The sequence below is a fragment of the Cyprinodon tularosa genome, unplaced genomic scaffold (genome assembly GCF_016077235.1).
Source record: "Cyprinodon tularosa strain WSP-4 unplaced genomic scaffold, ASM1607723v1 ctg284, whole genome shotgun sequence".
In the NCBI taxonomy this organism is placed as follows: domain Eukaryota; kingdom Metazoa; phylum Chordata; class Actinopteri; order Cyprinodontiformes; family Cyprinodontidae; genus Cyprinodon; species Cyprinodon tularosa.
In genome coordinates, this window is record NW_024038990.1 from 1,159,302 (window position 1) to 1,181,543 (window position 22,242).

A 22,242-nucleotide genomic window follows, 5' to 3' on the forward strand; every position below is an offset into this window, starting at 1 on the left:
CTGCAGGCTGTCGGTAGGTGTTACTGGTTGTGTAACCTGTTACCACTTGTGCAATACAGCAGGAAACTATGCTAAGTGAACCTTGGGGAACTCCTGCTACTACTACATCCTAATGGGAGGAAAAATAGGGTACGTAAATGGGTCTGAATAAATTCTATTTAATATGTTTTTCCTTGAATTTGGGCTCATTTCAACCTAGAAAAGAATCACTCAGAGAACAGCTGCGATTAGAAAAACTTTATTCAATTCAATTCATATATACAGGTAACACAGTCGGATAGTTCAAAATGTTTCTAAGGAATACCAGCTGATTGCATCGATTCATTGACTATAACAATCCTTCACACCGAGCATGCATGTAGCGAAAGTGGAGAGGAAAACTCCCATTTGACAGGAAGAGACCTCCAGCAGAACCAGGCTCAGTGTGAGCAGCCATCTGCCGAGGCTGACTGGTGTTCAAGGAGATGGATGCAGATAATGATATAAATGAAACAAGTTCTTTGGCGCCCAGGCCCAGCAGAAGACTTCGATCCTGTAAATCGATATTCATTTAGATGAGTAACCTAGTAGTTTTGTCCCCGGGGGCTGGATATTGGTGATGGAATAATCCAGAGGGTGAGTAGGACTAAGAATGAGTGGGGATGGAGGTGGGGGAAAGTTTGCTTACATGGAGGAGAGGGAAGCTAGGCCAGGAGCTAAATGAAGGGGATTTTGTAAAATGATTGGCTTTAGAGAAAGTCCGGCCCAGAGTTGACTGGCTGGAGCTGAACAAGGGACATCGTAGGTGGTTCAGGTAAAGATGCTAAGAGTCTTCCAGATTGAACTTTTGCTTAAGCTTAATTTCTGGAAGGACTGCAAAATTCAATTAATTAAATTCAAAACTAATCAGTTTAGGATTAACAAAATGAAATTAAGTTTCAGTACAGCCGTTCAAGGGGAGACACAGTGTCCGAGGTGTTGCTGCTGTTAAGGGTTCTACCCTTAGCATCAGGTTATACACCTTTAAAAGACAGGAGTGGGCCCCACAAGTTTCGACATACTGGGTACTCGGAGTTAATATTCTGTGTTCATTTTATTTTATTTTGTATTTTCATTCGAGCTTTCTTTCTATTCTCTCAAATCAACAAGAAATTGCAGCTCACAGTACATTTCTCTGCATATTTTCTCTTTTTATGTATATTCTCTCCTACCTCATGAATGGAGCTGTTGCAGAAAGCAGAGAGCTCATTCAGGAACAACAGCAACCACAAGAAAATCCATCACCTCCCTAAAACAATAAAAAGGAGTATTTACATGCCTGCTGATTTTGCAGTCTTTCACCCTTTTAGTTTTGTATTTTCTATGTTACTACAGCTAGCATATTTGACTCAACCAACTCTTTCAAACTACTTACAAGTGAGTAGAAGTTTTTTTTGAACGTTTCCTTAAATTATATGCCCACAGCTCACCTCTGGTGGCATACAAGTTTTTTTTTTTTTTTTAAGATTACCGCATTCTGTTGGCCTGTTGTTTGGTATTTGTTTTTGCCCATTTTATTAATAAATAAAGCCTTCATTTATATTTAATATAAGGGAGGTATGATATTGTGCAGCAGAGGGTGAAACAAGGAAGCAGTCTGTTAGCCAGTTACGGGCAACACCTCCAAGCAAAGTGTCAAAATAATAAAGCTCCAACATACAGTAAAAAAAAAAACAAAAAAAAACAAAAAAAAGCCCAAAAAATAATTGCTTCCTAGAGAAAAAAGACTGAAACAGCACTCTGATTACTGTATGAACATTGGGTCATGGGGGTAGAGGTTTGACAGGACCCAAATGCAGACACTGAAGCTGAAGTGATTTCTTGAGGATTTAATAACAAAAAAGGGTAACAGAAGCTAAAATCCAAAAACATTTATCCAACAAATCCACGAAAACTGAGAATCAGAAATACTCACAACAAGGGGCAGGGAACTGATGACAAGCCAGCAACAATGACTAAGCAGGAGGTGCATATATATGAGAGAGAAACAAAGACCAGGCAAATCACCAGACTGAGAGCAGGTGTGAACAGAGGAGTCTACAAAGGAGCTAGAGAAAAAAAGACCACAAGAGGAAAAACAAGAAATACCCAATAACTGAAATACATCCAGAAAACACCACAAAATAGGAATTAAACCAATAAAACTACAAAACAAAGAAAAACATGGATCAAAGTGAAACTGAAAACTCAAAAAGAAAACTTAAACAGAACAAAAACCATAACACACTGGTATTTACTTAAGCAGAAGCCAGATCTGTCAAGTCTTCGGCTACGTTCACACTGCAGCCTGAAGTGACCCAAATCCGATTTTTTTGGCCCATATGCGACCTGGAACTGATCTTTTCATGGCAGTCTAAACAACACAGATCCGATTTTTTCCAGTCCGACCCAGGCCACTTGGCTATGTGGTCCCAAATCCGATACGAATCTGATCTTTTCAAATGCGACCTGTGTCTGAACGGCCAGGTCGGATTCATCCGACCTGAGCGTCATTAATACCAGACAAAGATCACTTTTATGCATCTTGCTACGCAGAAATGGCAAGAAAAACAACAACAATGGCAGATGATGATGCGAGAGCAGTATTTATGTTTAACCATATTGAAAAGATTGAGTTTTTATGGTTGGAAAAGATCACTAGATGCGTGCGGCACTACCATCCAAAAAAGAGCACGCTGGCCTGTGACGTCATTGCGTCCTCTACTGCGCATGTGGGACACTTGCGTTGTATGACTGCAGTTCACACAGGAGATCACATACAAGTCGCATAATATTTGGAAATACAAATGGCAACGCAAAAAAAATCAGATTTCGCAAAAAAAAAAATCGGAATTGAGTATCAAGGCCTGCAGTGTGAACATAGCCTTAGAACAGAGGACCCAGTATTCAAGGCAGACAGACAGATTATTAAAAAAGTGTTTATTCAAAAAAGACTGATTGGCAGTGGGCAGCTAGGGCGTCTAAGGAAGGAACCTCTGTTAGTGACAAGTTAGGGAAACAAGTTAGTGACCACGTTGATCTGGCAGAGGATGATTATGAATGTGTGAGTCACTGACCTGGTCTTAAATTTCCATCTGTACCTTAAATTTCCATCGGTACCTCTTTGGTACCTCCGAAGAGGTACCGAAGGGAAATCCAGCTTGGTCAGGAAGCAGATCCAGGTTCAATCAACTGGCAGAATAAAGAAGGAGTCTGAAGAAAGGTCATGCAAACAAATCAGAACAGGAACAGACAGGCTCAGAAGTCCAAAGGCAGAACAGATCAGGATCAGGCAATCAGAACACAATCAGGTAAATTGGAGAACTCTCACCAAAGGCCGGAATAATCTGGCACTGATAACTGGAAGCAGCCATGTTAAATAGAGACTGCAGCAGGTGACACAGATGAGCGAGATCAAGATCAAGCCAGTCATTGGTGCCAAGATCATGACAAGAGCTTCTGAGTTAAAGCCGTTGAGTAAGAGATTTGCCAGAGAAACACTATAAAAGTTTGGTTGCTTGGCCACCAGATATTTCAGCCAGAAGTGCTTGGCAGTCCAGGAACATTTGTGACAGACTTTATGCTTTTGGTAATGATTTCATAAAATACACAACCATTCCGAAAAATCCTGCTGGTTGAAAAGTTGAACTTGTCATGGTTTTATCTAAAGCTCGGACCCACATGCAGAGAAACCAATTCAGAGAGTCCAGGGGAAAAGGTTTAACAGGTTTTATTGAAGAGATAAAGCACGGTGCAGTGTTGCTCTGAACTCTGCTCAGCCGGAACTGGAAGGTGAGGGGAAGACACAACGATTAGTTCAGGCTTGGTGGGAAATTTCATTTGTGGATTTGGAGAAGAGGATCTGGTTGTAGACTCACGTTTCCAGAGAAGTTGTAGAATCTTTGACTCTAATCTGTGTGCTGTTTTCCAGTGTTAGTCTGATTCGGTGGAGGGCGGAACAGGGTTTACCCAGAAGATGGTTGGTTGTTGGTGAACGGAGAAACTGACTGCCACTCAGGTTTCCTGCTGTACTTGAACGGGTTGTAGTGGAGATGATTCCCTTGCTCAGAGAGTAAACTCAACGTCCTCTCAGGGAAATTGGATCCAAACCTCTAGTTTGAATCCCCAGCTCAGTTAGAGGCTCAGTTGATCCCTCCAGGGAGTGAAGGTCCGAAAAATCCAGTTGCAGGATGACTTCCTGCCGAGAGGCAAAGACAAAAAGCACAGTTAAAACTCAGGTTGACAAGAACTCAGTCTTACTCTGCAAAAACTCAGCTTGGCTAGAGTACCCAAAACTGGCAAACACTCTGGCGTCGAGGTAGTGGCAGTCAGCAGCTTAAGAGCACTTCGTTAACAAGGTAACCATCAGCAGGTGTGTGAGGAGGCGGACCAGAACCAGGCGTCTCCTGTTGGAGCAAGGGAGACAAACACAAAAACAAACACACAGACTGGAGCCCTGACAGAACTCTATACATGTGATATGTGTTTTTATATAGAGCCTGTTTCTATTATATTTAGTTAATGGATGTTTTCTTTACATAATCATTTTCTTAACATGATCAAAGTAAATAGAGCAACCTAAAAATGATTCTACTGCCATGCTCTGCTGACGTCTATGGCAATGCTAGGATTAGGGGCTAACTTCCCTTAAACTATTAAAGCTCTGTGTGTCACCGTTGTTCTTTGAAATATTGCTCGTTGTTACCAATAAAATTGTCAGAACTCCCTTATTTAGATGCCTTTGCTGCAAGACATGTAGATTTGGTTGCTAAAGTGACGGAAATGTGCGTAAACATTCTTATTAGTAAAGATACAGTAATAGCAAAGCATTTCTTAAAATCTACAGTCTATGTACAAAGAATAATAAAATATATAGATTGATTGGTTCTTATCTTGATGCTGTTTCCCTGTTTGGGTTTGATAGGAACGTACATTTTCTTTTTCATTAATGATTTGATCTGAGGCTCTAGGGAGGATTTATGAGAATTTAGATTTGCTTTAGATTTATCTATTTGATTAATATCAGTTGTTCTTTGACCACAGCAAGCTGTCGCTTTAATGGACGGGTGCAGGACAGTCAGGCTCTATTTACTAGTGGCCATCTGGCTTGCTGATAGTTTTGTGATACACCTGTCAGATGGTGGCACGTCTGCTTATGTCTGTCCATAGCACCTGGTGCTGAAATTCTATTGATGCTCAAATATGACTTTAAGGCTTTAAGGCTATCAGGATGGACACAGTGGATATAAACTTGCTATCTGTCTTTTTTTAAAGGTGTGCTACATGACAAAGCATCTTTATATCATGGTACTTGGTGTGAGCAGCGGCCAGCCTCATTACATCCAGAACTCCACTTATTTTTTAATGTGATTTATTCATTCCTTTTTGCCAAAAAAAATTATTGATCAGTTTTTTTTTTTTTTTGGTTTGTTTGTTTTTTGTTTTTGTTTTTATGAAGTGGTCTTTAAATGCAGTTCTGTAAAAAAAAAAGTAATATGGGGGGAAAAAACAATGGCAAAAATGAAGTCAACCATTTAGGAGATGCAGCAGTTCCATAATTCTTGATGGACTTATACTGGATTTAAAATGACTTAACCAGCCCCAGTTAACTGATGCATAATACTTCTGGCTTTGCTTTCACAGACTTAAACATTCAGAAAGAGCTAGAGTGAGAAGGCTAGTTTTAATGCATGGCTCTCTAATGCCTTGACGGCACACTCTAATGCCTCGCCTTAATCTACTTTAGGTGTGAGGAGAGGATGTTCTCAAGATCAGAGGACTTAATGAGTGCAGACAAGAGGGTAGGGAGCTGTGACTAGAGTAAGGATGAGGAGTGACTGTCCTCAATATACTCCGCAGGTGCACAGAAATGCATTTTGTACATCTTTGGGACAGTGAGCGACGTCCACTTCTGGTTCAGACAAAGTATATATGTTGAGAGATGAATAAAATATACCATTAAAATTCTTCTCTAGTTAGATGTGTAAGTCACATATTCTCAGTTATCTTTAGGTTCTCCTCTTAATTATGTTCTTAACTTGAAAATTGTCATTTTTTAAATATAAAATCTCATAATTACTTATAAACCTATTATATATCCATTGTTATTTTTTCAGCCATGGAAGCTGCCAGTTTTACACCTGTGCAATGCATGCTGGGTTGATGACATAGTTAGGTTCTAACGGATTGGAACCTACAGAGTAAACACAGGAAAGCTAACATCAGTTGTTTTTTGCAGGATTGGTTTGACTGATGTAAATTTAATAAATGCTATGCTGCACCGCTGCCTGAGATACATGACATATCTGATAAAAAGAACAAATATTTTCAGCTTGTGATGAACTGTTCACTATATTAGCAAGAGCTAATTAGAGCATAAACATATATCAAATTAAAATCAAAAGATAATGATTATTAATTTCATTAATCTTAGGAAATACTAGAAGTATGGAGAGGCACATTCCTTGATTGTTCACTTGATTTTTGTTGTCTAAATATGAATAAATATGTAAAAATAGATCAAATTACCGCTTTCCCAGCTTCCTAATTTAATTGTGATATGTATTTATTTTTATTCACGATGTCCCCAGATTTAATTTCAGAAAACAGGTGACCTTATTTTATTATAGCTAAGAAAATATTTTTATCCTTTTAGCAGCAAAGCTCTACAATGAATGTGTCTTTGCGTCTTCTTGCATCCGCTGCACAAACACTAACTCTGCCTCCTCTCTTCTTCTGTTTGGAGTTCATCATCTTTATGGCTTTTTAAATTTTTTTATCAATATCAACGCACTGAAAGTTTTGCTTATTGCTGTTTTGGCTAGCCAAACAGTACTAGCATATGTCATTTACCCAGAATGCATTGCAGTGTAATAAAGATGGCAACATTTGTGTGACAATGGCTGTTTCCCAATTCATAAGAACGCGAGTACGGACTCGTGTCCTCGCCAAGTATGTTCGTGAGAAGAATACTAGAAAGTATGGACTCTGGGAGAACTGTAGCACGCAGCATTAATTTGGGTAAATTGGAACAGAAGCGTACTTGTGACATCATCACGAGTACGCTACTCCAGCCACTGCACCTAGTGTTCGATTAACACAGTCATATAAACACAAATCAAATTAACATTTTGCCAAATAAAACAAAAAAATCGTCATCATAGCCAGCGGTCCTTCACACATGGCTATGCAGAGAGAGGACTGCTGCAGACGGGCTAACATTAGCCCCGCAGCTCCTCTGGTTGCCGCGGTCCTCTCAACATCTGAACTTTTTTTTATAAATTACGCACATAAAGTACAATGTGCTCCCTTTACATGATCTAAAAAACGAACTTTTTAGAACAACTTTTAACTTAATACTCTGAGCTCTGTGAGCGCTCCACTGGAAGCTCCTGCTGCCACAGTATATGCTGGGACAGCTGGCAATCTCAATAACGGACAAGTCTGCTCTGATGCATGCTGGGTAAAGAGGGAGGGATGAGAACAATATCCATGGATTTCATCCGTTCTTGGTCTGCTTGTTCTTGTGAATTGGAACGGTGCTAGGGCCGAGGCTGACGACGTTTTTCGAGTAACACAAACACATGAGAATGCACAGGTATATACATTGAGAAATGGCCAATATGTTATTTCAAGTTATCTAAAAACGACACAGCTTACAGTATTTGGTATATTGTATTTACATTGAAAATGTATATTTCTCAAATAAAGCCTTAGAACTAATTGTGGATCCCTTTCAGCTAATCTTTCTTCCTTAGGGATGTAAACACTGAAACCAGGGAGCCTGTTCCTGACTAATAACTACCTGCTTATTAAGCAGCCAGTTTCAAATGTCAAAGTGAAAACCGTCTGCTTTGGTTGTTTTTTTACTGATAAAACAGGTAGGCTGAGTCAAGAGTGTCATCTTTTAGATGAAAGTGAATGACTGTGCTTGAAGCTGTAAATAGGACTGAATTGGCAGAGAAATTCTAATATATCTTTCTGTAGCAATAAAGCTTTTTTCAAATCCACTGAAAATGGTGCATCACTCTTCCTGTTTTTATTGGGGTCTGTCAAGTTGTCTTCCGTTTTATCTTTTAACCCTTCCTTTAGATTAAGGTAAAAAGCAAACGTTTACATTTTCATAAAAATACAAACGTTTGCTTGGCTAATAATTTTAACATTTCTTCATGACGATAAAGGTACTGTACCAACAAAAAATAATTACTTAGCCTGCCAAAAAGGATTGTTTTCCCTTTCTGTCTGACATGAAAGTGGGCTTAACTGGGTCACTTCGATTCAACTGAATGTCAGTTGTACATGAAAAATTGCTATTTTTATACAATGAATGTAAATATCTACTATATGACAGTCATTACATTACCATTACTGTGATCTAAATCAGGGGGGATATTTTTTCAATGTTTTGTCACATTTAACAAGCTTCCTTTGTTGTGGCACCATGTATTTTGAGAATTGTTTCTTTATTTCATAATGATTGGGTTTTCTGAAGCACTTTAGGTAAAAAGCATGCTTCTAAATAAAACAGTGAAGTAACTAACTAAACAAGCCCATAAATAAATGCACTAAAGCAGGATACATAAATAATAGGACTGTAATAACTTAAAGGTATAAAGTCAAGTTTATTGACTTTTTAAAATTACATTGTATATAAAAAGATGACCTCCTGCTGCAGTTGCATTGTTTATTTTACACTTTGTTTTTGCTCAGTCTGTTAGATAATAAAGCCCTTTGTGTATATTTACAATAAAAACAGAGTAATGATACTCCGCATGTGCACAGGGGAGTGAACAAGGAAGTCGCTAATGATGGCTATGCCAGTTAGCCTCTCCTAATGAAGTGTTGAAATAATGAAGAAAAGCTCAAGATCCGATAAGCTGCTAAGGCCTTCAGATGTCCTTATTAATACTGATACCAGCCATTCTAAGTCTCTATCGTCAGAGTACAAACATTTTAGAAAAACAATATTGAGATTGATATATTGGTGGTTTGATTTATTGGTTCTTAGCTTGATGCTGTGTCCCTGTTTGTAAGGAACGGTAATTTCCTTTGTCCTTGATGTTCTGTTATAAGGTTCTAGGGTGGGTTGACTAGAACTAGGAGTTGATATAGATCAGTTTATCTAATTACTACCAGTTAGTCTTCACCACACGGAGATGTGGCTTTTCACTGGGGCATTGTCGGACGTTTGGGCTCTGCTTTGTAGTTGCATATATGTCGTTTTTAATCAAATAATTTTGATGGCAATGTCGGATGGAGGGCAGGAAGTAAATTGTCTTTGGAGGAAAGCACTGCAGAGAGCCAGTATGGTAGAGATATAGATCCCTTTAGAAAACAAAGATAGAACAAAATAGCAAAGAGAGTTTCTGACCAGAGATGGGAAGTAACGAAGTACAAATACTTCGTTACTGTACTCAAGTAGATTTTTCTGATATTTTTACTTTACTTTACTACTTATTTTTATAGCGACTTTTTACTTCTACTTCTTACATTTTTACACAAATATCTGTACTTTCTACTCCTTACATTTAAAAAAATTGGCTCGTTACTTTAGTTTTGAATAATTTCAATGGAGTTACCGTTATTATTTTTCACGTCATCAATACCAAATTCAATCTAATTGGATGGGAATCTACGTTGCATTTGACGCACCACTACAAGATGAATCGACAGATTCGGCGGTATTCATTGGCGGCAAATCATTGCAGCTTGGTGGCGGTGGCGTTAGCATAGTAGCATGGACGACGAGATGATTGAAAATGAACACAACGGAGATCTAGTCCTATTGGCAGACATCCATTTAAAATGTAGGCAACGGCATGAAAAAAGTGGTTTCTACTTTTACTTTTATACTTTAAGTAAATTTACAAGCCTGTACTTTGTTACTTTTACTTGAGTAAAGAAGTTTAATCAGTACTTCCACTTTTACCAGAGTATTTTTTAACACAAGTATCTGTACTTTTACTCAAGTACGGAAAGTGAGTACTTTTGCCATCTCTGTTTCTGACTAAGCCTAAAGATTTCCTAAGCAATAAAGCCATATTTATTATAAACTATGGGGTCCTTTATCCTACTACCTTAAACAACACATGAAAGCCTATAAATCTGGAGGAGTCCTGCAATATTTATTGCCCAGTCGTTGCTAAGGTTAGTTTGCGTATTCGGCGGATATTAACTGCTGGAGCCATGTCAACTGACTCAATGGTACCCAAAGAGCTTGACCCTCCTAAAAGCTCCCGATAGAGTCTATATAAGACTTACAGCCCTATAATATTTGTTGATCAGTAAAAAAGCATTTAAAAAACGACCTACTGCTAAACAGAAGCAACAAATAACATATAGAGGGCAGATTATACTTCTGCATCCACACACCTCAAATGTCGCTTGCGTCTGGTGGCGAACTAGTTTTGCTGGTACGCTTCTGCACCGTCGGTCTGGAATTTCTAGGGACACACAGCAGTTTCAAAGCGCAAGGGGGAACCTATTCGAGAACTCGCAAGAACTTTGACAGATTGAACTTCCGAACCGTTGTTGTTGTTCCTTGGTTAAAAATGGCCCTGCCCGGCACCGAATCGAGAAGGGCGACCACACAGACAGCCAGAAAGGCATCCCAAGGACCAATCACAGCCGGTTTTTTGTCTGCGCACTTCAGTTTGAGGTCTGCATCCGACGCGTAGTCAGGATTTTTTTTAGGTGCACCACAACGGTTGCAGAACCTCTGTGCGGGAGGGGATGGTCGCGCACAGAAACAGACTTGATGGTTGCAGAGGCTATGCGACAGAAGCATAAACCGGCCTTAAAAGGGATCCCTATCCATGATGAAGCAGCCACTGCAGACACAGAATTTCAATCCACTGCTTATTGTGCCTGGTGCTGGAATCCTGTTTTAACACTATAAGTAAGCCTGATGTATATAACCTTATTTTATAATGCTCAAATGTGTTTTTGATCTATTTGTAAAGGCGTATGAAACGAATATTCAGGTATAAGGATGACATTATATCTATAATGCACGAGAACAGCTATGATGCAATGGAATGAAATTCATACATCTGTTGCTTATTTCCAAGAAACAGACCATCAGGCTTAAAGCCCCTCCAACAGGCTGCTGCATGCCTGTGTAGCTCAAACAAACACAACCATCACATCATGCATGCTTGACTATCACTGCAAAACAATTGCACAATCCCTGTAATCAATACACAAGAGCTCAAGTGATCAATTTTAATATCTTACCGTCTGATTGAAAGCACTTTCAGAAAACCATCCCCCACCCAGGTGTTTGAGCTCGATGAAATCCAAGGAAACGCAATGAGGGATCAATGTCTGGTAACAACCCAACATAATAAGAATTTAAAGGAGCAAACATATAACCCTATATGTTAATCCATTGAGAACCAGTGCTACTTAAAATGGTTTGCATTTATGTTTTTTTCATAGTTGTGTGATATAAAATGTTCTACATGAGGGTCTTGCTGCACTAACTTTATATGAAATACATTCTTGTGATGACAGGCGGAGAGGTTGCCCTAATCACCATGCTCCTTCCAGCCTCCAGCAATCCTCTGAGCAGGCAGAGAAATCTGAAAAATAAAAAGTTAAATTAATAATGCAGCCGCGGTCTGCTGGCGTGAGGATAGGGGGTCTTGTAATATTGATGTGTTGAGAATGAGTCATCCAGACCAGGGAGAAGGAAAGAGCTTACATAAAAAAAACAGCAAAATAAGTCAAGAGTCATACTTTTTTTTCTCAGCAGAACTTCAAATTGTTGCACAGCAGGATTTTTTCAATTGTTTGGGGATTGCAGATTTAAATTTTATTCAAAGACCTCTTATTCCACTCAACAACTAACACTTTGTGACTACACTGGTCTAGCTTTACCCAAAATGTGGGGGCAGTGTTTTGTAAAATATCCTACATTGTGGGGACTTACAAGTGCAAATGAGGAGATTCAACTCATCCCCATATGATAAAGGTTTCTTCTTTGATTTGGAGTTAGGTTTAGCACTAGGTTGGGGATTTAGTTTAGGTTAGGTATATGGTGGTAATGGTTAGGGTGAGGGAAAAGATCTAGGTAAGGCAAAATAAATGAATGTAAGTCAATGAAATGTCCCCATATGTCATCTAAACAACCTTTGTGTGTGTGAGAGTAATTCAAAACAAGATGTCTAAAAAAAGCATCCCAGGACAACTGTATACATAACCATCACATACAAATATGTGTCACATTGCAAACACAGAGGTTAACATAATTACCTCCACCCAGAAGGCCATGTTTTTAGACGAGTTTGGGTGTGAGTGTGTGTTTCTCTGCCTGTCTGTACACAGGATAACTTGAAAAATTGTGAATGGATTTAAATTAGATGTTTACCAAAGGTGCTCATCAGTCCTTGATCCAAATCATGATCCAGGTGCAGGAATTTTTTAAACTATTGTGTAACATAATTTGGCGGAACAAGCAGTTCCCCTGAAACCAGAGAGTGGCAGCACTGACTATTGAAGGCTTCAACATCGGCCCCAAAAAAGTCCAGAAGTATTATACTGAAGACAAAGGGTGGCTGTTTCTCAACTCACTAGAACGCGAGTACGGACTTGTGTCCTCGCCAAGTATGTTCTTGAGAAGGACACAGAAAATCTGGACTCAGGGAGAACGGGAGCACACAGCATAAATATGGGTCAATTAGAACAGACACATACTGATGACATCACCACAGGCTAAGCTCGCCTGGAGCTGCATTTTACCTCCTGTTAATAATAGTCTCTAGATAATGATAAATTCTTACTTTTTTCATTTATTGGGGGAATAATGAACACAGTCAGAAAAACACAAATCAAATGAAAATTTTGCCAAATAAAACAAAAAAATCTCCATCAGAGCCAGCGGTCCTTCACACAAGGCTGTGCAGAGATAGGGCCGCTGCAGACGGGCTGCGGTTAGACCTCGCTGCTGTTACCCTCGCAGCTCTGCTGGTTGCAGCGGTCCTCAACTTTTTCAAATAAAAAAAAATTATGCATTAAATCGGTAAATGGGCCATAAAGTGACGCTTAAAAGTATAATGTTCTCACCTCAAATGATCTTAAAATGTACTTTTATTGAACAACAGCAACGGAAAAGAGAACTTTTGACTTGATACTCTGAGCTCTGTGAGCGCTCCACTGAAAGCTGCTGCTGCCGCAGTGCATGCTGGGACAGCTGTCAATCTCTCTGCTCTGTCTGCTCTGATGCATGCTGGATAAAGAGGGAGGGGCGAGAACAACATCCAGGGACTTTGTCTGTTCTCAGTCTGCTGTTCTTGTGAATTAAAACAATACTAGGACTGAGCACATGAGAACGCACAAGTACACATATTGAGGAATGGCTGGTGTGTTAGGGTTAGGGTTCAGAGGCTGCATCCTCCACCTGGTCTATCTGGACTGGGTTCTTCGAGGTCCGTTAAAATAAGGAGCCTGGAAGAGTTTGGCTATGGACTCAAACAGGTCTAGCCTTCTCCGTCTTTCACCGTGCGTACGCTCTGTCACCTAGCAACCGTGACAGTTGACACACAAACCTGGCAAAGAATAGACACGGCACTTCTCATTACTGTTCCGGGTGCTAATAACATTTTATTGTTGCGGATATCAGATTTATAGTCCTCACAATGCAGAGATATTGGAACCTGTGCTTAAATATCAGCCAAACTCAGGGACAGATAAAACCTTTCAATAAACCTTTCAATAAAGCATTACCCGCCACATATCAGACTCAATAACACTTTAAAACAACTATTTTAATTAATTTCAGATGAAACTATTCACTCAATACAATTATATTAAATTGCACTTATTATATTCACCACTATTTGGCGCCATTTACATGGCATACATACAATCGAGTAATTTTCAAAAATTTCTTAGTGAATGTTAAAAAAAATGTAATTTGATAAACTTGATCTAAAAAATCCAAATAAAAAAACTAAAGTCTTCAAAAGACTAGTTTCAAATTCAATTTGAAAATGTATATTGAAAATAAATATAACAAAACCCAGCAAAGTTACTCTCAAAACCTTTACTGGTTAAACCCTTTTTATCCAATTTCAAATAACAAAAAATAAATAAATCTTTAACAACATCCTCCATAAATAGTTTCATATCCATGAATGAATCAGCACCGTGTGGTTCAGCACATTCTCAGACATCACCGCATTGTTGTCCACTGATAGTCCTGCATGAATAAAACCCAGAAACCTACTGTATCACTGAAGCACATAGGGCAGCTGATGAGTCATGCTGCTGGGAATGTTATTAGTTTCTCTAGATCGGGGGGCTAAGGGAGAGAAAATACCATCCGGCCCATACTGAGCATCAAATACAAACTCTGTTTAAGTAATGTTGTTGTGCAGCGTGACTCCCTGCCATGCATTTGTAATGATTAGGTTTCATTTCCCACCATGAGTGTGAGGGAAGCACAGCTGGTCAGAAGTCAGATTTCAGTCTTTTGTCTCATGTCTGGTTTTTTGTTGCTTCAAATTCATATGGAGACGACAGCTACGTAGACAGAAGCTACGTACAGAAACAAGGTTTTCAAACAGGCTGCTTCAATAGATAAAACTGATGATTGATATGAGAGTTTGCCAATCCATTTCATGTGTTCAGATAGCCCCATTGGCCTCTACTAAACCTCTAAAGTTCTCCATAGAAATGTGTGTTTGATAAGTAAATGCTCTGCTGACCAAATGTCCAAACCATAAATTTAAAATTGCTTTCATGATTATCATCAGTCATTAAATTTGACAAACTCAATTTGTCTTCTTTCACTTCCTGCGTGTTCTTATGCTCCTCTGATGTCCTGGTGTGGGCTATAAAGTATGCTAATGAAGTGAGCATTCAATTTTTCAAAATCCACTACCGAGGCCTCTAGAGGTTGCAGCTCGTTAACGTTAACTGTGTATGTCAGTTGAGAGTTATTTGTTTAAAATTATTAAATATTGAAACAAAATTATAATTAAAAAAACACCCGAAACACAGTTTCTTTTTTCTTAGTATCAATTACGACTACACCTGTGTATAAGTTAGTCTATAAGGTCTCACTAGGCCTCAACTATTGTAGTTATTGCCTAAATAATTTTCTATATGTCAGCCTAATCGAGTTAATACCTAAGACGGTTTAAAATGATAATTAAATTAGTTAAAGGGGAAAAATATCAGGAATAAATTTGGGAATAACATTTGAATTTTACTTGCAACAGGTAGAGCAGAAGAAGGGAGAAATTTTGAAATATAAATTTTTTCAATTTTATATTATAAATTCTTACTCTTGACACACATACCAATGTTATTGCTAACGGAAAAAAATACATCTTTACTATTTACTTAAATGGAAAGCCCACCCTCAGTTGTGAAGAGAGACAATCTGTAAAAGGCAATTTGAAAAGAAATAAATTCGTAAAACTCATTCTGAAAAGGACAAATTTGAATAAATAAATGTTGAAAATCAAATATGAAATATAAAAAGGACTAAAAAAAGGAAATCTGAAAAAAACCCGCAAAGTTTTGTTAAAGATGATTTTTAAAGTTACCTTTCTGGATTTTGTATTTCCATTTACAAAACATGTTTTTTGACTACAACTATAATAGAACAAAATTCATTCCATACTGGCTCACTTCTCCTGCTCTGTCCCTACAAATAGAAAGCAGTCCTGTCCCACAACACAAAACCAGTGCTGATAAATCAGTTGTTATCATTTTGCTTTAGATTTCAAGTAACCTAACAGTTCTACAGATACATTGTTTGAAAAATAATTAGGTCAGTGTCATGATTGGCTTAAGAGACTTAACCCACATGCAGAACACCACTGGAAGCAGAGTAAAAGTTTAACAGAGTTTATTGAAAGGTTTTCACATAGAGAACATGAACTGGTTCTGGCACAGGTCCGGGGCTGGAATCACTGATGTCTGCAGAGATGGATAGTTTGATTAGCCAGGCAGTCAGATGGTTTGTTGTGTTTAGATTATTCAGAATATACCTTGAATAGGTCCAGACTGATCTTGTGATGTGAGAGAGGGAACCAGTTGGGTCCAGAGACTGTTGGTTCAGCAGAGTGCTCAGCAGCAGCAGCGTCTAGCTTCTGACTTGTGAGTGGCAGACCTTGATTTGAGTTTCCAGCTCTTCCTTGAGAGCAGCAGGAGGAGTCCAGATTGAGATCTTCAGGTTTGGCTCCCTTAGGCAGGCAGGCAGGTTTACAGGCAAAGCTCATCCAGAGCTTTAGACTTAGACGGGTTTCCTGTGAGCAAGAAGACAGAGGCAGATTAGAATCAGGTTTCTCTCTAGAGACAACTAAGATTCCATCAGAAAAACAGAGGCTCAGGTTCGCTAACCAAACTTGGTCAACACTGCGGTGTTGAAGGAAGGTCTGGCTGCTGCTTATGTAGGAAGGTCTCCTGATGGGCTGATGAGCTTCAGGTCTGCTGGAGGCTCCAGCCCAGGAGACCCACAGCGCACTCAGCTGGAGAAAGGTGGTGAATCTCCAGATCCCAACAGTCAGTTATTATGTAACGACATTAAGCCTAACAATGCATACAATGATCCTACATATGAGTTATCTCAAGCCATGATTTCTGGGGCTCTGAAAATTCCAGTTAATTCTTTTTTATTTCATTTCATGTATTCTTATTTTTTATTGTTTTTCCTCCTCAGTTTGTTTTACAACCCATCAAAACCAACCCCGTTGCTGGCAAACCGTTTTAAAGTGTTTACAACTAATAACTCAGAATGCATGAAAATTGTGAGGAATCCAGTTTGTGTGGTCTCTCTCTCTACACCACCAGGCCCTCCTGCACACCTGCGGCTCCTTGGTTCATTATCTGGAGGAGTATTTAAGCAGTGGACTGTCACTACCTCGAGGCCAGAGTGTTTGCCAGTTTTGGGAAGCCATCCTGCAAGCTGGATGTTTTGGACCTTCTTCCCCTGGAAGGATTGCTTGAGTCTCACACTGAGCAGGGGATTAACCTCCACAAGTTCCATTCAAGTCCTCCTGCATTTCCAAGTGACAGTCCGCTCCATAACTCCTCTGTGTCCAACGAAAGTCTACCTGTCCGCTCTCCAACGACTCCCCTCTTCACTAAAACAACCCACACTGACTGGATTCGAAGCAAGAGAAGAACCCCCCCAAACGTGAGTCCCTCACTAGCATTATCCTTGTGGCATCCAGGATTCCCATGGTCCCTGAACTAATCATTGTGATTTCCTTTCCAGATTTTCTAGTTCCTGTTCACCAGCTCTGAGTCCCAGATCCAACCCCTCTACCCTTATCACAATATACCTGTTAAACCTTTGCCTTGCTCTCTGAGTGGTTCTCTGCAGTTTGGGTCAGATCCTTAAATAAATCATGACAAAAACTGTAGCGTGATAAACCAGACTAAATGTGATATTAAATGTGTAATTTAGTCTGGCCCAGATGAATGAGACATTGGAAGATTATTGATGAGAACAACCTGTTGCTTTTCAAACCATGTCTGTGCCTGTTGGCCAACGCTCTGACCAATGAGTCCAACTGACTGTGGCGTAGTAAGCGCCACAGAAAGCTGGTGGGGGAGTGTAAACAAACAGCATGTGAGGTGGGCAGTGGATAACTTGTTGATATCACGGAGTCGGACTATTGTTGTCATTTGTGCATAGAGTTTTCACAGAGCCCCATCCTTTTGACTAGCAGTGGAGCTAGTTGGTAGATCAGACTTTTGCCATAGCCTAAAACGACAAATACGTCCTTAAAAATCAATGAGCATAGAGCCTCTTCCTGCTCACGTTTCAACAAAAACCCCAAAACTAATCCTTTTAAAACTGATTCCAAAGTTCAGTCAAACCAGAACTCTTCAATAGTTGTTGCATGCTTCCTTGTTGTGCCCTCTCCAGCGTTGGGTAGCTTTGCTTTCCTACGCTCAAAACCCCGCCTGCTTTGCATCAGAAATTCAAAACACATCTCTGTGTTGTGATTGGCCTACCAGTTCTAGGGCCTGGGTCATTGATCGAGGCTAGACCACCCGCAGGAAAAATTATTTTGGACGCTGGTGAGCGGGGCTGGTTTACTAGGCTATGAAAATTGCACAGGTAAAATGTTTACCAATATAGACATGTTAGAAATCATTGGAAAGCTTAGATTCTCCACAATTAAATCTCCAAGTTAATTTTATGGACACACTGAGTACCAATGCACATTAATGTGGATAGAACAGCATGTCACAATGTAAACATGACAAAGCAGCCACAACAAGTAAGCATGTCTTTATTGCTGATGTTCAAAAAAGACCTATTATTTTCGAGAATAAAAACAACAACTTTGAGCCATGTTTGAACTATTGGAAATTGGGCTGTGTTCTACTCACCCAATTTTCATGTTTACTTTCAGAAACTAGAAGGTTTTAGCTTTCAAATAATGCATTGCACATGTAATTTGGGCTTACAGTTCCTAAGTTATTTGCTTTTCCATTTGAGTATGCAAAATAGGCGAGAATTTCCCAAAAATGTTTTTGTTGTATTTGTGTCTTATATAATTTAAACTGAATTCAAAGAGAACTTTAAAAACTAAAATAGTGACTAGTTTGATGGAGATGGATCATGTAATATACCATTTCCCATAGAGATATAAAAAAGTGACCCTTATTTAGTTTGTTGACACTAAAGCCCTAAAAGTTTTAGGGATATCTGTTAAAGAAAAAAGCATCTTTAGGGAAACCTATTCAGTCAGTGTACCTGAATGCATCGTGTCAGGGGACGCATTCCTTTCAATCTGAGGCATTCTGCATATCCCTTTACACATCGCTCCCAGCCAGAGCTCTGTGCTGAACGTGACACATTAATTATACATGGGCATAATGCACACGTTTCCTGAGTGTGCTACCCAGTGGAACCATTAAAAATGAAACTATTCCAGGCTTTCTTCTTTGAAACATCAATTAATTACTGTGTCATTCTCATAAATTGTCAATCCCTCTCTCTGAAGTCTCCCCTCACTGTGTGGCACATGGGGCTTGCTCTTAAAATGATCATATTCATGAAACTTCCAGCAGGAGTATACTTCATGGTGGTGGGTTTTTTCCCCCTGATGCTGAATTTCACTCCTGCTTTTTCTTCAAAAAATAAAGGAATACCCTAAAGCTGATTTAATCATTTTCATGTCTTTTATCTTCTTATCTTTGATCTCCTACACTCATTTTTATTTTTATAAAAAAAGAATTGTTTTCTCTTTGTTTTTTTGTTTTATTCCGATTCCCTGATTTCAAATCAATCAAATCTCAGCTTTCATCTTATCTGATATCAAACTCAGTCTTAATTTTCTGACATTCTTACATGTTTTTCTCAACTCTACTCTTTGTGTCTTAGCAATGTGTCTCTTTTTAGCTTACCTCCTTTAAGAAACCTTCAGATGAAATAATTCAGAGAAACAAATGATTACTGAATGATACAACTATCAGTGCATTACCATGAACCGTCAATTGTAATTATGAAAATACATTTGCCAAATGGAAACAATGAAATAAAAAAAAAATCACATTATTCAAAAATCCTTATTTTTTTGGCTTCAGTGAGGTGGTTTTTCAATTGTATCGAAATCTTTTATAATTTGCAAAGCTGCAATGAAAAAAATTTTTTTCACATCACACAAGTCCTGTGATCTGCAGTGGGACCTTACTGCCGTATAAAAACACGAAGAAGACCAGAGTAGTTAAAAGATGATGGTGTCCATTAGAGCCCTGGCTGAAATATGAATTTATCTCATGTGTTTACAACCTGGTTATCGTGTGAACTCCAAAAAGAGCTGAAGCAATGTCCAAGCATGAGTCCGTCTAAAAAAGGCTCAAACTGATGTTTTTCAACATGTAAAATAATGAGGAGGGGGGGTGAATGGCGCTGTGGGGTGCGAGGTGGGACCGGAGGGGGGAGCGGGTGGAGGGACTGTGGTTTTGGTCTGTGACACTGATGATTGTGGGTTTTTTGGGGTTTGGAGGTACTCTGAGTGCCTCGGCGCTCTGGGGGGGTTGTTCTTGGGCTCTTCACAACCATTATTGAGCATTTTTCCTTTGGATAAACTTTACATGCACAAGATTGTGCATCGCGTGTCGTGCAGTGAGGGGCGAATAGCGACTCACAATCAGGAATTGTGAGGTCCGGAAAAAATCAACATACATGTTTTATTTTCAGTCGGCCATCGTGGGCAAATCGCTCAGTGGGCAAACAAGGATTCTTCTTATTCTTCTTCCTCTCAGATGAAAACACAGAAGCATGGCAGAGGAAATGGAATTCTGTCTGTAAAATTGACAGACCGTAGTAGCCACGTTTGCTCAGCCGTGTCTTTGTCCAAATAGGTTGTTGCCTTTTCTTTTTAGGGCTTTCAGCACAAAATTGCACAAATTGAAGGCAGCGCGTTTCTCTCTAGTGAGCTTCATATTCCTCTTCTACTCTTTTGGCTTCTGGATAGACGAGTAGCGCCATCTTACTGCGGAGCTGAGTCCGACATGGTTTTTAGCAGTGGCGGCCGGCCCATAGGGGGCGCTGGGGCACCGCCCTCCCTGATAAGAAGAGAGAAACGTAAAATATATTTTTAGAAATTAACTCATAAATGTCAGTTTTACTCTCTAGACTGTGTACCTATAAGCAAAACAAATTATATAAACTACATTTCCCTATCTACTGTCATTCATTTGTGGATTTCCAAAGACAGACTCCTACCGTCTCTGTTCTGGGGGCTGTGATCAGACAGCCCCACATTTGCAGAGAATCTGTCAAACATGTACTATTGCTAGGTGAATTTAATGGCCAATCAGCGTCTCAGAACTTTATGGTATTGGGGCTCTGAAAATACTGCACTTTAACAGGCTTCTGAACCCAAGCGCAGATGCAGACAATTAAAGGGAAGATGGCGAATGTAACGAACGAGATGCAGCTTCCACCAAATTCGGTGAGATCCTTATTTATCTATCCGTTTGCCAGAAGAACATCCCTGTTGTAGGATATGAACATTTCATGTCATGGTTATTGTGACTGTGACGAATCCACATCCTCTAACTTTGCGCGCCACACACACATTCCTGTTATACTGTGTTTGTGAGGACCAATCCGCTCGCGCTGAGCCCAGTCGCTCCATTAACTTAAAACACACAAGCTGTTCCTGGTTACATGCTGGATTATTGAGGGTGCACACTTAATATTTCAGTGGGGTTAGCCGTGTGTGTGTGTATGTGTGTGTGTGTGTGTGTGTGTGGGTGTGTGGGGGGTGTGGGTGTGTACGTGTTTATGCTATGGGGACTTGTCATCTTCAGTCTGGCTGCGTCTTTGCTGGGTTCAAACCCAGTTTGGTGTAACTGAATAAGTCAATGAATCTGTGTAAAATAATTAAGTTGTAAAAATTATTTGTTTTTGTACATCAATTGTTTGTGGAGGTAATATATGGACAAAACTGATTTATGAGAAGAAATCAGAAATAAGAGAGCCTGATGTGAGGGGCTTAAACTATTTAATGAGGGCCGTGGGAATAAAAGCGGCAATTTTTGTTTTCTGTTTCTTTCTTACATTGCTGGTAACTGGAGGGAGGCTGAGGCCCAGAGTATCTTGTATATGTTTAGTTTCTTTTGCACCCTGTTTTGAGTTTTTGAGCACAATAAATCACCAACACCGGTAACCCGACTGAACCTGGATTCTTGGAGGCCAAAGAACCCCGTCACAGTGACCCAAATCATCACTGTTACTGTTATTATATAGTAAATTCAATCATTACTGTTAAATTGTATTTATTGTCCAATTGTTTATTTGAATTCTTATTCCGGATTAGTTGGAGACATACACTAGGCTATATCAGCCCCACCAAAAATATTTTTCACCAGCCGCCACTGGTTTTTAGACACAGTGTGAGCAGGTAGATCGCATCAGTGTCGCGTTGCACAGTGTGAGAACAAACATTGTGAGCTGTAAACGTACACTGTATGACGAAACCCTGTGGTTTTGTAGTACAGTGTGAGCTGTAGCTGCGTGCAACGATTGAAAAATCGTACAGTGTATGCCCGGCTTTAATCATCACAATGAGATACTTTTGTGATTGTGACATTAAAGTGTTAAGGGTTGTGAATACCTTTGCCAAGCCCCTCGAAAACCATATTAAAAAAAAAACAAATGCTTCATATGTATTACAACTTGAATTCTGATGACCTGAAGATGCAAAAGAAGAAAAAAAGATTGCCCTGTGTATGCCTGGCTTAATTGGAAATAGCTCCTACTTA